The sequence below is a fragment of the Echinops telfairi genome, unplaced genomic scaffold (genome assembly GCF_000313985.2).
Source record: "Echinops telfairi isolate 266 unplaced genomic scaffold, ASM31398v2 ScPeMD7_7469;HRSCAF=8507_0, whole genome shotgun sequence".
In the NCBI taxonomy this organism is placed as follows: domain Eukaryota; kingdom Metazoa; phylum Chordata; class Mammalia; order Afrosoricida; family Tenrecidae; genus Echinops; species Echinops telfairi.
In genome coordinates this window covers 72,836,182-72,850,586 of record NW_022111372.1, presented here as the reverse complement: position 1 = coordinate 72,850,586, position 14,405 = coordinate 72,836,182, and the positions used below count along the sequence as shown (strand labels likewise).

General features: G+C 41.6%; 1 pseudogene; it reads left to right on the top strand.

Moving 5' to 3' along the window:
- Nucleotides 1-1,554: 1,554 nt before the first annotated feature.
- On the top strand, nt 1,555-1,683 carry LOC115873675 (annotated as a pseudogene).
- Nucleotides 1,684-14,405: the final 12,722 nt, after the last annotated feature.

The following is a 14,405-nucleotide window of genomic DNA, read 5'->3' as shown; positions in this document are numbered from 1 at the left end:
AGATCTTTCTTCTATATCCTTTTACTTTCTTCCTGTCCCACTATCATGTTTGACCTTCATTTAACTCTCAGTAATTCCTCTCAGCTACATTTCACTTGCTTAAACCCCACTAGGCAGTCTATGCCCTCCTCACCATTCCACCAATTTTAGATCTCTTGTTGTTCCTTTGTCCTTGGGTTGGTTGGCTACCCCTTCCCCCCAACCATCTGTCCCATTTTTGTGTTTTCCCATCGTCTGGATTGCAAACAACCCTGCCTACCTTATATAGATAGTTATGGAGGGGGGAAAGCCTATAAATAGTTGCAGGTCTATCTGCTAACCCTTATGAATGTTTTCTGAGAGGGTCTGATGAGGTGTCACATCCTGCCCTCTAAGTCACAAGTCTATTTTCGAGATTCCTCAGGGACTTAGTTGCTTTGCTCCCCTTATTGCTCTGTTGCACTCCCTTCCTGCTTCACCCCGGTGTGGGGGGTTTCAGGGCGGGCACAATTGCCGCGCTGTGTCTCCAGTGCTGTCCCCCTTAGCTCTGTGGGTCAGCGAGAGTCATGTCTCAGGGTGGGGATGGCCATACGGTCCTCTCTGTGCATTGACTGCTCCAAATGGGAATATTATCCTTGAGGCTTGGTGGGCCAGGATGTGGTTCTCGCTCTTTATCCCTCTTAGTTTGCTCCTGTGTGATCTAGGCAGACCCACCATTTCCTGGGAGTATACCTTTAGTGCCCCTCTGTAGTGCATTCTTGTGGTGGAGGGGTCAGCATAGCTGGGATTGGGGCCAGCCCTCATTCTCTCTGTTAGTTCACTGCTACATGCCAGTATGTTGCTCTCAAGGCTTGGCACAGAACGATGAGGTCTTGTCCTTATCTTCTTTTCATGTGGAGACATATACAATACCCTTCTGTGAGTGTGTTAGTGCCCTGTTTCCCCACTATACATGTCATCTTTTTTGTTGTTTTTGTTCCTCCTGTTTAGTTGGCTGCCATATGCATCCCTGGGTTGGGTCGGACCTCTGCCAGAGTACCTTGACCTTGCTCTGGAATTTATGCATGTATTATCTTTTCCCCTATACCCATTGTTATTTTTAGGCTTACCTCAGTGGATTCATGTCGTACATGTTAGGAGTTAATTTCTAAGATGCTCCATGTAGATCTAAATAATTCTGAGTGCATTGACTGTAGATATCTGTGAATGGCTGGCTTATCAATGGCTTCTTGAATTTAAACCAAGCCTTGTGCCAGTCCCTTCCTTGAATTTAAACCAGCCTTGTGCTAGTCCCTGCACCAAAAACATGTGTTCAAATGCCTCTCTTCTGATCAAAGGAATGAAAAGAAGGAGCAGTTCTGACAGCCAGATTCATTAACTTCATTGTGGGGGGAAAGATTTCCAAGGTTCCCATTGGATTTGATTCGCGAACTCAAGCCCAGATGACAAGGAAGAAAACTGAAATGAGTGAAAGTATATACATGTTCAAAAGTTTTATGAAAATACAATAAGTAATGTAGTCTTTGGGAAAAAAACCCAACTGTATAATATAACTGGTTAAAAAAAAAAAGCTACATACTTACCTGGCAGGGGAGATACCATGATCACGAAGGTGGTTTTCCCAGGGCGAGGCTTATCCATTGCACTCCGGATGTGCTGACCCCTGCGATTTCCCCAAATGTGGCAAACTCGACTGCATAAATAAAAAAAAATTAAAAAAAAAAAGCTACATGTTCCAGGTGACTTTCTGACAATGGGGCTCCTTGTGGCCTGATATATTGAATATGTGATACTTCTCAGCTTCATTCACTAGTGTTGTTAGCTACCAGCAAGTCGGCTCAAACGCATGGTGACCTTATGCATAACAGAAGAAAGAAGAAAAAAATTGTTCTCTCTTGTACCATCTTCAAGATCACTGGTATGTGTGAATCCATTATTATGGCTATTGTGTCCATCCATCTCACTTAGATTTTCTCTCATTTTCCGTGGCCTTCTGCTTTACCAAACATGATGTCTACTACCCATCTATCTGCTTGTCACATTTTAGTAACTTCTGTGTCTCTATGATGGAGAAAGCTGTGTCCCTACTACTTCAAATAACAACAGAGTCACCCATGGTGGACATATTTCATTAGTGCTTCCAGATTAAGACAGGCTAGAAATAAAACTTTGGCAATCTACTTATGAAAATTACCTTAGGGAAACCCTGTGGAATCAGCACATTGCTCAGTTCATCCACAAGTCCAGGGTATAGAGAAACCACAGAACTAGAATGTAGAAGAGCTAGGCTTGACTTCCCTAGCTGCCACTAGGTCACAGTCTCAGTTTCTCAACTTTAAAATGGACCGTGTGCGCAATAATCCATTTGACGTCCCTGGGCGGCTTTGGACTACTAACTGAAAGGTTGTCAGTCCAAACCTAACCAGAGGAACCTTGGAAGTAATTTGCAACAATCTAGATCACAGTCTTAAGAATGCTAGGGAACAGTTCTACTCTGCATACATGGTGTTAACATGAGTCACAATTGACTAGATGCCAGTTGAATGATGCTGATGAAGAATAATCACAAAGTATATTGAGACACTCAGGTCAGCAAGAAATGTGGGGGGAAAAAGTAAGCTGCACCCAAAACATATCCGCTGCCATCAAGTAAATTCTGACTCTCTATAAAATGTCTTTGACTGTAAATCATTGTAGGAAAAGATAACTTCATCTTTGTCCTGAGGAGCATCTGGTGGATTTGAGCTGCTGACCCTGAGGTTAGCAGCCCAACAGGGTTGTTTACAGATGTAGAATTTATAATTATTCTGATTGCTATTAGAACGATCTTATTTTTCCTAAAGTGAGCACGTTAGACGGTACATACAGGACTGACTTTGCAGGTGGAGCTCCCTCATTAGTCACTGTGTGAGGGGAGTGGATATGGAACAGGATTCGCCTGGCAGTCATGGCGGAGGGCAGCTGACTGCTGTCACTGGAAAGTGAGAGGCCCTCCCCTTTTTCATTTTCCTCCATGAACTTTTACCTGTAGCAATAAAGAATTCTCTGTTCTTGTCTGTGTCGTTTCATTTTAGAAGCTTGGCTTCTATATGAATTTTTGTCCTTGTGTGGGGCTGCTGAGTATTAGTTCTGCCCCATCTTACCAAGAGAGAGAGGGAAGTGTGCAACACTAAATGATTTGCCCAGGTCACCCAGAAAAGCAGCGACGGAACTATCAAAGAAAAGCTAAATGAGTATTCTTTCTTATCATCCCAGCTACAAGAAGGATCCTTTGGAAAGTGTCCAAAACATTTGCATAATCACCCCTACCATCAACTGAAGCCCTAGTCACTCCAGCGTAGACACTGACATTTGGTTATGCACTGAGCTGCTCACTGGAGGGTCAATGTTTCAAATCCATTAATGGCTTTGTGAGAGAGTCAGCTTTCTACTCCTGTAAAGAGCTCCTCTCAAAAATCTACAGGGACAGTTCTACCCAGTCCTACAGGGTCACTATGAATTGGAATCTACTCAATGGCTGTGAATATTTAAATCTTTATTGTGGATGGTGTCTTTTTTTGGGGGGGGAAGACCAACACATAGAATATATAAGCAATCTCCCATCTCTGTGTAGTACTTTTAAGTAGGGCCAATCTAAGGGAGCCTCTGGGACATGATTGGAGAAACCTAGAAAGATCTGCTTTAGGGGATCTTTTGCTTCTGGCTTCGACTATTTACTAGCTGTGTATCATTGAGCTACTTTAGCAACCTCCAGCATTTGTTTCATAAATTTTAAAATAAGACTTTTAGAAACATCATTTAACCTTATTGTGAGAATTCTAAGGGCCCATCTATGTATGTATAAGTATATGTAGCTATGGAGAATAGGGTAGAGAAAAAGAAGGGAGGAGGGCTATCACATGTATACTCATGTTTGGAAGAAAAATTAAAAAGATCAAATTGTATGTCAGAAAACACTCTGAAGCTTTCCCTTGAACATAGACCAGCAAAAGTGAATGGAAGAAATGATTAAGTGAAAAGCTTAACAGAATTTTTGAAAGGGCAGTCTAAGACGGCAAAGTAAAGTACTCTAATGAAACATTCAAAGACCTCAAGTTGGAGAAGCAAAAGGGAAGAACATGGTCAGCATTTCTCAAGCTGAAAGAATTGGAGAACACACACACAAGGTCTCAAGTTAAAATACTAAATGATTATATGGGCAAAGCAGTAAAGAAATCAAATACTATATTGCCTTGGGAAAATCTACAACATCAAATCTCTTTAAAGTATTGGGGAGCTAAGTCTATCACTTTGAAGACTAGGGAGTGCCTGACCCCAAGCCATAGTCTGTTCAATCGCCCCTTGTGCATGTGAAAGTTGTACAATGAATACGGAAGAATGAAGAAGAATCGATGCCTTTGCATTATGGTGCTAGCAAAGAACACTGAACATACCTTGAACTTTCAGAAGAGCAAGATAATCTGTCTCAAAAGAAGTATAACCAGAGTGCTACTTAAAATTGAGGATGATAAGACTTTTATCTCACATACTCTAGAAATGCTATCAGGAGAGATAATAAGATGTCTTGGAAACAGATATTATGTTTGGTTAAGATGAGGGTAAGTGAACATGAAGAAGACCCTCAAAAATATTGACACAGTGGCTGCACCGATGGATTCAAATATAAAACAATTGTGAGGATGGCACAAGACCAGTGCTTTATTCTCATTCATCAGAATCACCACGAGTCAGAACGGATTCTACCGCACCTAACAACAACACAGCCAGAACACCAAAAGAGTCAGGAATTATAAAAATATGAAAGAGTATACAGTCACAACCAAAAAAGATTGCTCAGTGTTCAACCATTTTAGGAAGCAGCCTGCGATCAAGATTGGATTGGACTAAAGAACAAGTCCAAGCTACACTGAAGGCATTGATAAAAACAAGACCCCAGAAATTGTCCGAATGCCAATTGAGACATTTCAATAAACTGATGCAATGCTGGAAGCACTCACTCATCTATGCAAAAAAAAAAAAAAATAGAGGACAGCTACCTGGCCAATTGACTGGAAGAGGTAATTTTCTTTCCCATTACAAATAAAGGTGATTCAACAGAATGTGATCAATTGTTGAACAATATGTTAAAGGTAATTTAAAAATGATTGTAGCAGTAAATTGACAGGGAACTACCAGAAAATCAAGTTGGATTTGGAAGAGGACATGAAGCACAGGGTACCATTGACAGTGTGGGGTTGAACTCAGTTGAAGGTAGATAATACCAGAAGGACATTTAGCTATATTTTATTGACTTTTGCAAAGGCATTCAACTGTATCGATCATAGCAAATTATAAATGCCACTAAGAAGGATGACAATTTCCAGAATACCTCATTGTACTCTTGTGGAAGCTGGACATAGACACAGAGCCATCTATGCACTCAAGCAGAACAATGGAATACTATAAAATGTGTATGCCGAGGTTGTATTCTTTCACCATATTTACTCAAGCTGTCTAATGAACAAATAGTCTGAGAAGCTGGACTATAAAAAGAAGATGCCACATCAGGTTTGGAGGAAAATAGAGTAACAACCTCTGATATGCCATGACACATTCTTGCTGGATGAAAGTGAGGTAGACTTGAAGCAGTTACTGGTGAAGCTCAAACAGATTAAACTTCAATATGCATAAAGGAAACAAAAATCTTCACAAGAGACCAATAAGGAATATCACGATAAATTTAGAAATGTCGAAGTTAGCAAAAATTCCATGTTACCCAGATCCACAATCAACACCTATGAAGGCAGAATTCAAGAAATCAAATATTGTAATGCATTTTGCAAATCTGCAAAAGACCCCTTTGAAGTGTTAAGAAGCAAAGACAACACCTTGAGGACTAAGATGAGGCTGATCCCGCCGCCGGCATTTTCAGCATGCACTTGGACGCTGAGTAAGGAAGACTGGGAAGAACTGATGTCTGTGAATTACGGCGTTGGAGAATACTGACTATAGCGTAGATTGCGAGAAGACCCAACAGCCCTGTGTTAGAAGTCTAACTAGAACGCTCCTTAGAGGTCAGGATGGAAACACGCCATCTCATTGACTTTGGACATGTTATCAAACGGGGATCAGTAGCTGGAGAAGGAGATTATACTTGGTAAAGGAAAGGTTCAGTGAATAAGAAGACCCTCAGTGAGGATTGCCATAGTGGCTGCAAAAATGGGCTCAAACATGGAAAGGAGTGTGAGGATGGTGCAGGGCCAGGCACGTTTTCATTCTGTTGGACATTCTGTTGGCACACAAGTCACAACCATCTGAGGGCCTCTGGCAATGAAACAAGAGCAGCGATTCTGAAGTAAGCATCACTTTCTTCTTTTTGCTCCTGACTTCTCTAGTAATCTTGAAATTCTTGACCATAAAACACTTCTCGAGGCCCATCATAAAGCATACAGTTTTAGTTGAAGCAATTATTACATTGAAACAGCAGAGACTTATTTGTGAGTTCTTGGAAGGGACAGTTATTTTGTCACCTTTTTAAAGCGCCTAAGGCCTAGAGCTGGTTTGGCCTCCGGCATTATGTTCCCATAGCACACAGTAGTCCCTGTCATAACCCTTTTGAAGAATAATTGTTATTATTTATTGAACTTCCTGTCTTTCTGCCAAACTATAAGCCATCCGAGGACAACTCTGTCCTGCTTAGCTTCACCTTCTCACCCTGGCCTGGTGCTTATAAATGAGTGTATTAAAGACTGATGAATGATGACATACAGGCTAAGTAAAGTTCATGGTTGCTATACTTCCCTGAGTGGCACTAATGGCTACATACTTGCCTACTACTAACCAAAAGGTTGGCAACTTGAGTCTAGCCAGATACATCTGGGAAGAAAAGTATAGTGATCTGCTTCCCAAAGTTTACATGCATGAAAACCCTATAGAACAAAGCTCCACTCTGCCATATATGGGGCTGCCATAAGTCAGAAACAATTGGATGGGAGCAGCTGGTTGGTGTGTTAGTAGTTCTAAAGTGGGTTATTGCGAAGTCAATTGAACTTGACTTTTTTCCTCTTTGTATATTGCATGTTGGTTCTGTATATTGGACAACTGGTTCTCAACACCTGTTCTCAATGAAAGAAGAACCTTGATCTAGCAGTTTCCAATCATCCTTTCATTCAACAAACTTATATTTAGAATTAACTACATAGCAGGTATTATTCTAAAAGAAAGGATACATATGAAGTGAACTAAAGAGGTCCACCTCCCTACCTGCTAGCAGAATACATTCCAGTAGGAGAAACAGACCAATGCCTGCCAAGTGGTGCTAAATGGTGTGAAGAAAATGGAACTAAATGAGAGGGCCAGGAAATGCCAATGGCGTTGTTCAAAGGAAATAGTCAACTAGGTACAGTCTAATAGGAAGTTGGAGCAGAGATTTGCATACGTGAGCAGAGTATGCAGATATCCGAGGAAATGTATGCTTCTAGGTGGAAAGTCAGCCATAATTGGCCATGAGATTGGCTTTAGTTTAATGGTGGTGGAAAGCCGTGGAGGCTGAAGGGGTGCCACTGGAGCCATGAAGGTGATTGTGACAAAAATAAGTGGTGTCTCAGCTCTTGCTCAGGCAATTGCAGGTGAACATTCTAGTCTTTAAGCTGGAGAAACAGTTGTGGCTTTGTTTTATATCTTGGCCAATATTCTCATGAAGGTTTTAATGATGGAAAATGCAAACCTGCAGGTATGATCCCCATAGGACGTGAAGGCCAAACACCTCTTTATGCCCGTGAGTCGCTTCAGGGCCTGGCCATGGCTGCTTGGCTCTGGGTGGATACTGGACGGGAAACAATTCTTGGGAGCCAGTGGGGGCAGGTGCCAGCCTTTCCCCAGTCCCCCATGCTGATGAAGAACAGGAGGCACAGGGCTGCGCCGAGGAGCGCAGCCTGATCCACAGAAAACACACCACAGCAGCGACACAGTTAATTTCCATCTAAAGAAATATTCAGGCAGCTTAGTGAGAGGACATATTTCCGATTTCTCCTGAGAGGAGAAACTGATGGAGAAGTCGCACCTTGTAGTTGCTCCCTGGTTCTCAGAGAGGAGCCTGGGAAATCACAGGAGAGGAGATGTGAAATAGATAAACGGAGCCCAGAGCACCTCTGAGGAACTCGGAGGCGCAGTGGCAGCTGGAAAACCTTGTTTTCCTCAGGATTTCAAACTTCCTGCAACGAGCTTCGCTCGTCTGGTGTGAAATGATTAATTCCTTTAAATGACACAGGGAGCCATAGAGATCCAGGGCTTCCTCCTCACTCCTCACTCCCCAACCACCATCCCCACTCCCGTTGGAGAGTAGCAGGAAACAGATTGAATCACTGCCTTCTCGTTGGTTTCTTCATCTGACCAGCCCTCCCTGCATACACCCCCCACCAAATATTTATGCTGCCAAATGAAAATGGTCAAGGGATGCTCCAGTTAAGGGGTAGGCTGAAATTCGCTCACTGTTTTTCTCTTACACTCCTCTGCTTTCATCTCAGGATATACATTTCCACTGATTTCAAGAGCTGACAGCCCTACATATTCATTTATTGCCTGACCCCAGAGTTGATACCGTGTTTGGTAAAAGTGTGTGCAGGAGGGGCGAGGGGGCAGTCCTGGGCTGAAGAGTGTGGGAGGTCAAGAGGAGGTCAAGCAGCTAGCATGTCTGCTCACCATCAAGTTATTTCCTTGTCTTGAGACTTTCTTATTGACCCAAAATCAATGGTTAATATGTGCTGCATGCATATTGTGGTGACAGAGATGAATTAAAAATGGTCCTCAGTCTCAGAGATAACAGATGGGTGGGAGGACGATGTGAAAGTCGAAGAGTAAGGTGAACACTGCGTTGTGGGTTTGGTCCCCCCACCCCTTCATTTCTTGTCCCCTCCTTCCCTTCCTCCCCGCTTCTCATCTTCCCTTCCTTCTTTCCTTTCTCTTTTAATCACCTATCGGTGTGGTCGTAGTGATTGCCAACGTGACTGCACCCCCCTCACAGTCTTCGCTATGTTGAACTACAGTGTTGAACCCACGGTGACAATGCATCTCTTTCCCCCGGATCCTCCACCTTACCACGATGACCTTCTTCTCCCGGCTTTGGGCCTCCTCCTAACATGCCCAGCGTATAGGAGAGGAAGTCTTGCATTCTCCCTTTAAAGGAGCCTTCTGGGTGCGCTTCCAAGAGAGATTTGTTCACTCTTCAGACAGTCCAAGGTGATAATTTCAATATTTTTCACCAACATTTTAATTCAAAGACATCACTTCTACTTCAGTTTTTCCTTATTCATTGTCCAGCTTTCAAACACATCTGAGGTGATTGAAAATATTCTAGCTTGACATTAACTAATCATATATAAGATTAGGTTACTACCCTCAATGTATTGACTTTTTAAAAGCATTTGTTAGCATTGGTCTATTTTTTTTTAATCGGTGCTGAGGACCCTTCAGTAGAGAACCCTTCCTTGCTTTTATTTTTATCCCTGCATGCATTCCTTCCACCACAATTGGTGGAACCCTCGGAGCAGCCCATAAGTACTTCCTGAGGGTGGGAAGCCGCTTTTCTATTCACCTTACTTCTCAATCACATCCAAAGTGCCTGGCCCAGAGTATCAGTTCAATAAGTATTGAATGAGACAGTGAATGAAGGAATCAAATATTCAAATTACCACAAAATGGCTGGGGGATTTGACAATCCACTGGAAAATTGGAACATCCTAGGTGGCCAAACCAGAGAACTCAAGCCACAGTGGGAAAATTTACTTTGGGGTTTGAGTTGCGTGCCACAAACTTAATTCACTAAAATTGTGGCTTTCCTACCCAGAGGTTTCTAGACCCATCTAGGAACGACACACACTCAGAACATTTTGGCAACTTTTCCCACTGCTTGAAAGCTGGGATTTATTAGCAAGAATATTGTATAAACTCTTACCTGGAGGGTCCAAGTTAGGCCCATAGAGAGTCCCAAGACCACTTGCCTGTGGCCTACTGTGCGTCTCCTCTCCCCTGTTGCTACAGCTCTGGGCCTTTGGCTTCTGCTTTGCTCTGTGTCACACACATGGTATTGTGGAAGAAGACTGAGTTTGGGCACCTAACATCATAATACCAGATATGTAATCCTGAGTCTTATGTCAGTTTCCTACAGCCTCTGTAACACATTACCATAATCGTGGTGGCTTAAAATGACACAAATCTCTTCTCCGACACTTCTGTTGTTGTTAGGTGCTATCTAGTCAGTTCCAACTCATAGCAACCCCGTGCACAACAGAACAAAACATGGTCCCGCACCATCCTGACAATTGTTCTTACGTTTGGGCCCATTACTGCACGCACTGTGTTAATCCATCTTGTTGGGGATCTTCTGCTTTGCTGCCCCTCCACTTTACCAAACATAATGTTCTTCTCTAGGGACTGTTCTCTTCTGAATACATGTTCTAAGTATGTGATATGAAATCTTGCCATCCTTGCCTCTAAGAAGCATTCCAGTTGTAATTCTTTAAAGATGGATCATTTTGTTCTTTTGTCAGTAGCTTCAATATTCTTCACCCACACCATAATCAAAATGAATCCATTTTTCTTCGGTCTTCTTTCACATGCAGATGAGGCAATTGAATATATCATGGCTTGGGCCAGGCTCACGTTCGTCCTCAGAGAAATCCCCTTGCTTTTCAAGTCTTTACAGAGTCTTGTGCAGCAGATTTATAAAATGCATCATTTGATCTCATGACTACTGCTTTTTTGAACATAGACTTTGAATCTGAGCAAGATCTTTTCTCTATTTATCATGATATTGCTTATTGATCCAGTTGCACAGATTTTTATTTTATTTTGTATATTGAATTGTTATCCATACTGAAGACTGCAATCCTTGTTCTTCATCAGCAAGTACTTCAATTCCTCCACAGTTTCAGCAAGCAAGGTTGTGTCACCTGCATGCCACAGGTTGTTAATAAACCTTCCTCTAATCTTGATGTCCCAATTTTGTTCACATAATCCAGGCTCTTGTATTATTTGCTCAGCATACAGATTAAATAAGTATGGCCAGAAGATGAAACCCTCTTTCACACTTTTTCTGAGTTTAAACAGTATTTCCTTGTTCTCTTTGCATAGCTGTCTCTTGATCCATGTACAAGTTCCAGAGGAGCGCAATGGCGTGTTCTGAATTCCCGTTCTCAACACTAGCCTTAGTTAGTTATAATCTGAACATTCATATGTTTTGGCATGATCAATAAAACACAAGTAGACATTTCTCTGGTGTTCTCTGCTTTCTCAAGATACAGCTGCCATCAGCAATGATGTCCCTTATTCCATGTTCTCGTCTCCATTTGGCCTGAACCTCCGGTGGCTCCCTGTCAATGCAAGGCTGTGAATGTTGAAAAATCTTTAGCAAAATGTTACTTACATGTGATCTCAGTGAGATTTTTCCTGCAATTTGAGTAGTCTATTGGGTCACCTTTCTTTGGAATGGGTACAAATATGTATCTCTTCCAGTCAGTTGGACAAATAGCTGTCTTCCAAATTTTCTGGCAGTGAGAGGTGAGTGCTCCCAGCACTTCATCAGCTTGCTGAAAGATTTCCATTGATATTCCTTCAATTCCTGGAGCCGTGTTTTTGCTAATGCTTTCAGTACAACTTCTTAAACTTCTTCATTCAGTGCCGTTGGTTATTGCTCATGTGTTACCTCTCGAAATGGTTGAATGTCAACTAGGTCTTTTTGGTGCATTGATTCTCACATCCTTTCCGTCTCCTTTGGATGCTTCCTGCATCATTCAATATTTTGCCCATATGATCTTTCAATATTGCAACTTATGGCTGAACTTTTTCCTTAGTTCTTTCAGTTCTTCCCTTTTTAAAAAAAAATGTTTGGTGTTGGCACATTCCATTATAATAATTGACTTTGTCTTCTTGAACTACACTTTGAAATTTTCTGTTCAGCTCTTTGATTTCACCATTTCTTCCATTTGTCTTATGTTCTGTGTGATTAGGAGCAAGTTTCGAAGTCTCTTTTGACATCCACTTGGCTCTTTCTTTCTTTTCTTCTTTTTAATGACCCTTGCTTTCTTCATCTGATGTTGTTGATGTCATCCCATGGCTTATGAGGTCTACCATTAGTGTTCGATGCATCAAATGTGTTCTTCAGATGTTCTTGAAATTGGAGTGTGATTGATATACTCAAGATCTTATTTTTGCATTTGTGAACTTGGTTCAACTTCAACATGAACATTTATAAGCAATTCATGATCTGTCTCGGACTGGCATGGTTTTAGCTGCTGATATTGAGCTTCTGCATCTTTTCTTCCCACAGACGGAGTGTACTTGATTCTGTGTATTCCGTCTGAAGAAGTTCATGTTTACAGTTCGTTGCCTTTTGTGTTGCTGAAAAAAGATATTTGTGATGAAGTTGTTGGTCTTGCAGAACACAATCATGTGATTTCTGGTTTCATTTCAATCACCAAGAGTTTATTTCCCAACAACTGTTCCTTCCTCTTTGTTCCCAGCTTTTGCCTTCCAGTGACAAATAATTAGCAATGCACCTTGATTCCATGTTTGATCAATTTCAGACTGAAGACTTTGGTAGAATTCTTCAATTTCTTCATCAACAGCTTTGGTGCACAAGTTTGAATAACAGTTGCATGGACTTGATTTCCTTGTATGCACATAGACACTATCCTATCACAGACAGGATTTTACTCCAAGATAGATATTTAAATGGCCTTTTCAAGGTTGAATGCAATGTCATTTCTCTTGATTGTGTCATTCCCAGCCTACTAAAGCATATGATTTTATGATTCATAATTAGAAACCCAACACCTATCCATTTCAGCTCACACACTAGCACCCAAAATATCAATCTTTATGCATTCCATTTCATTTTTAATGAATTCCAATTTTCCTAGATTCACACTTTATACTTTCCAAGTTCCACACATTAACTTTTGTTTGCAGTAGTTTTGTCTCAGTTTCAGTCATGCTCCCGCAGCAAATAGAGATCCCGAAGAATTTTCTCCTGAAGATTTTTCTTCGTCCAAGTCATTATGGTGAACTCTACTTTGAGACGGCAGCTCTTCCTCAGTCAAATTTTAAGTGCCTTCTGACAAGAGGGACTCATCTTCTGACACGATCACTGATAATAATCTGCTTCTATTCATAAGGTTTCCAGTAACTGAAAATGCTTCGGTGCTATGCATATCGTTTTCAGTGACAAACTCCCACTGTAGTGATCAGACGATTCCTTCTTCGTCTGTTTCTAGTCTGGAAGCCCTGATGAAACCTGTTCACTTTGGGTGACACGGATGATACTTGAAATCCTAGTGACATAACAGCAACACATAAGCTACCACAGCATGACAAACCGAAAGGCAAGTGGTGGTTTGCAATTCCACAGGTCAGTAATCAAACATGAGTCTTTTTATTGTTGTTGCTAGTAGCTGCCATGAAGTTGGCCCTGACTCATGTCGCTTCATGTACAGAGCACAACATCACTCGATCCTGCCCCATCTTCATGATTATTAGTATGTTCTAGTCCATTGTTCTGGCAATTAATGGCATATTTTTAATGTCTTGCAAGCTATGGGGCTCATTGCCCAGCATTACATCAGATAATGTTTTGTGAAATCCACCGTGTTTTCATTGGTTAATTTTTGAAAGTAGAATGTCAGGCATTTCTTGCTAATTTGTCTTTGTCTGGAAGTGCCACTGAAATCTGTCCACTAGGTTCAGATAGCTGCTGATATTTGAAATGATGGTAGTATAGCACCCAGTCTTACGGCACACGCAAGCCATCACAACGTGGCAAACTAGCAGATAGATGGTAGAAATGAGTCTGAAGTGGCTAAAATCAGGATCTGAACAGACTGATTTCTCCTCAAAGCTTCCAATGAGCAATGAGTCTCTTCCTTGCTTCTTCCATTCCTAGAATGTGTCAGCATTTGTGGCTCACTGACTACATTATATTTAGCTGTTTCCATACTCACCTTGCTTTCTCTTCTATGGTACCCAAGTCTTGCTGTAAGTCCCTCTTGCAAGGATCTTGTGACTACATTGGATCCACTTGCGTAATCCAGGATCTTTCTCCATCTCAAGACTTTTAACTTAATTACATCTGTAAAATCCATTTGCTATGTATGGTAACAGTCACAAGTTCCAAGAGTAGAATTTGGCTATCTTTGAGAGTCACTATTTAGTCTACCACGATTTCTTTTGTCTTTCTGAAACTAGCCTCATATGTATGTGAAAGGCACTTTGCATCATCCTTGCAAAAACTATAAAAAACATGTTAGGTGCCAAGGAGTCACCTCTAACCCATAGTAACCATATGCACCACAGAACGAAACACTGCATGGCCCTGCACCATCCTCACAATTGTCCCTATACCTGAGCCCATTGTTGCAACACACACACACACACACACACACACACACACGCAC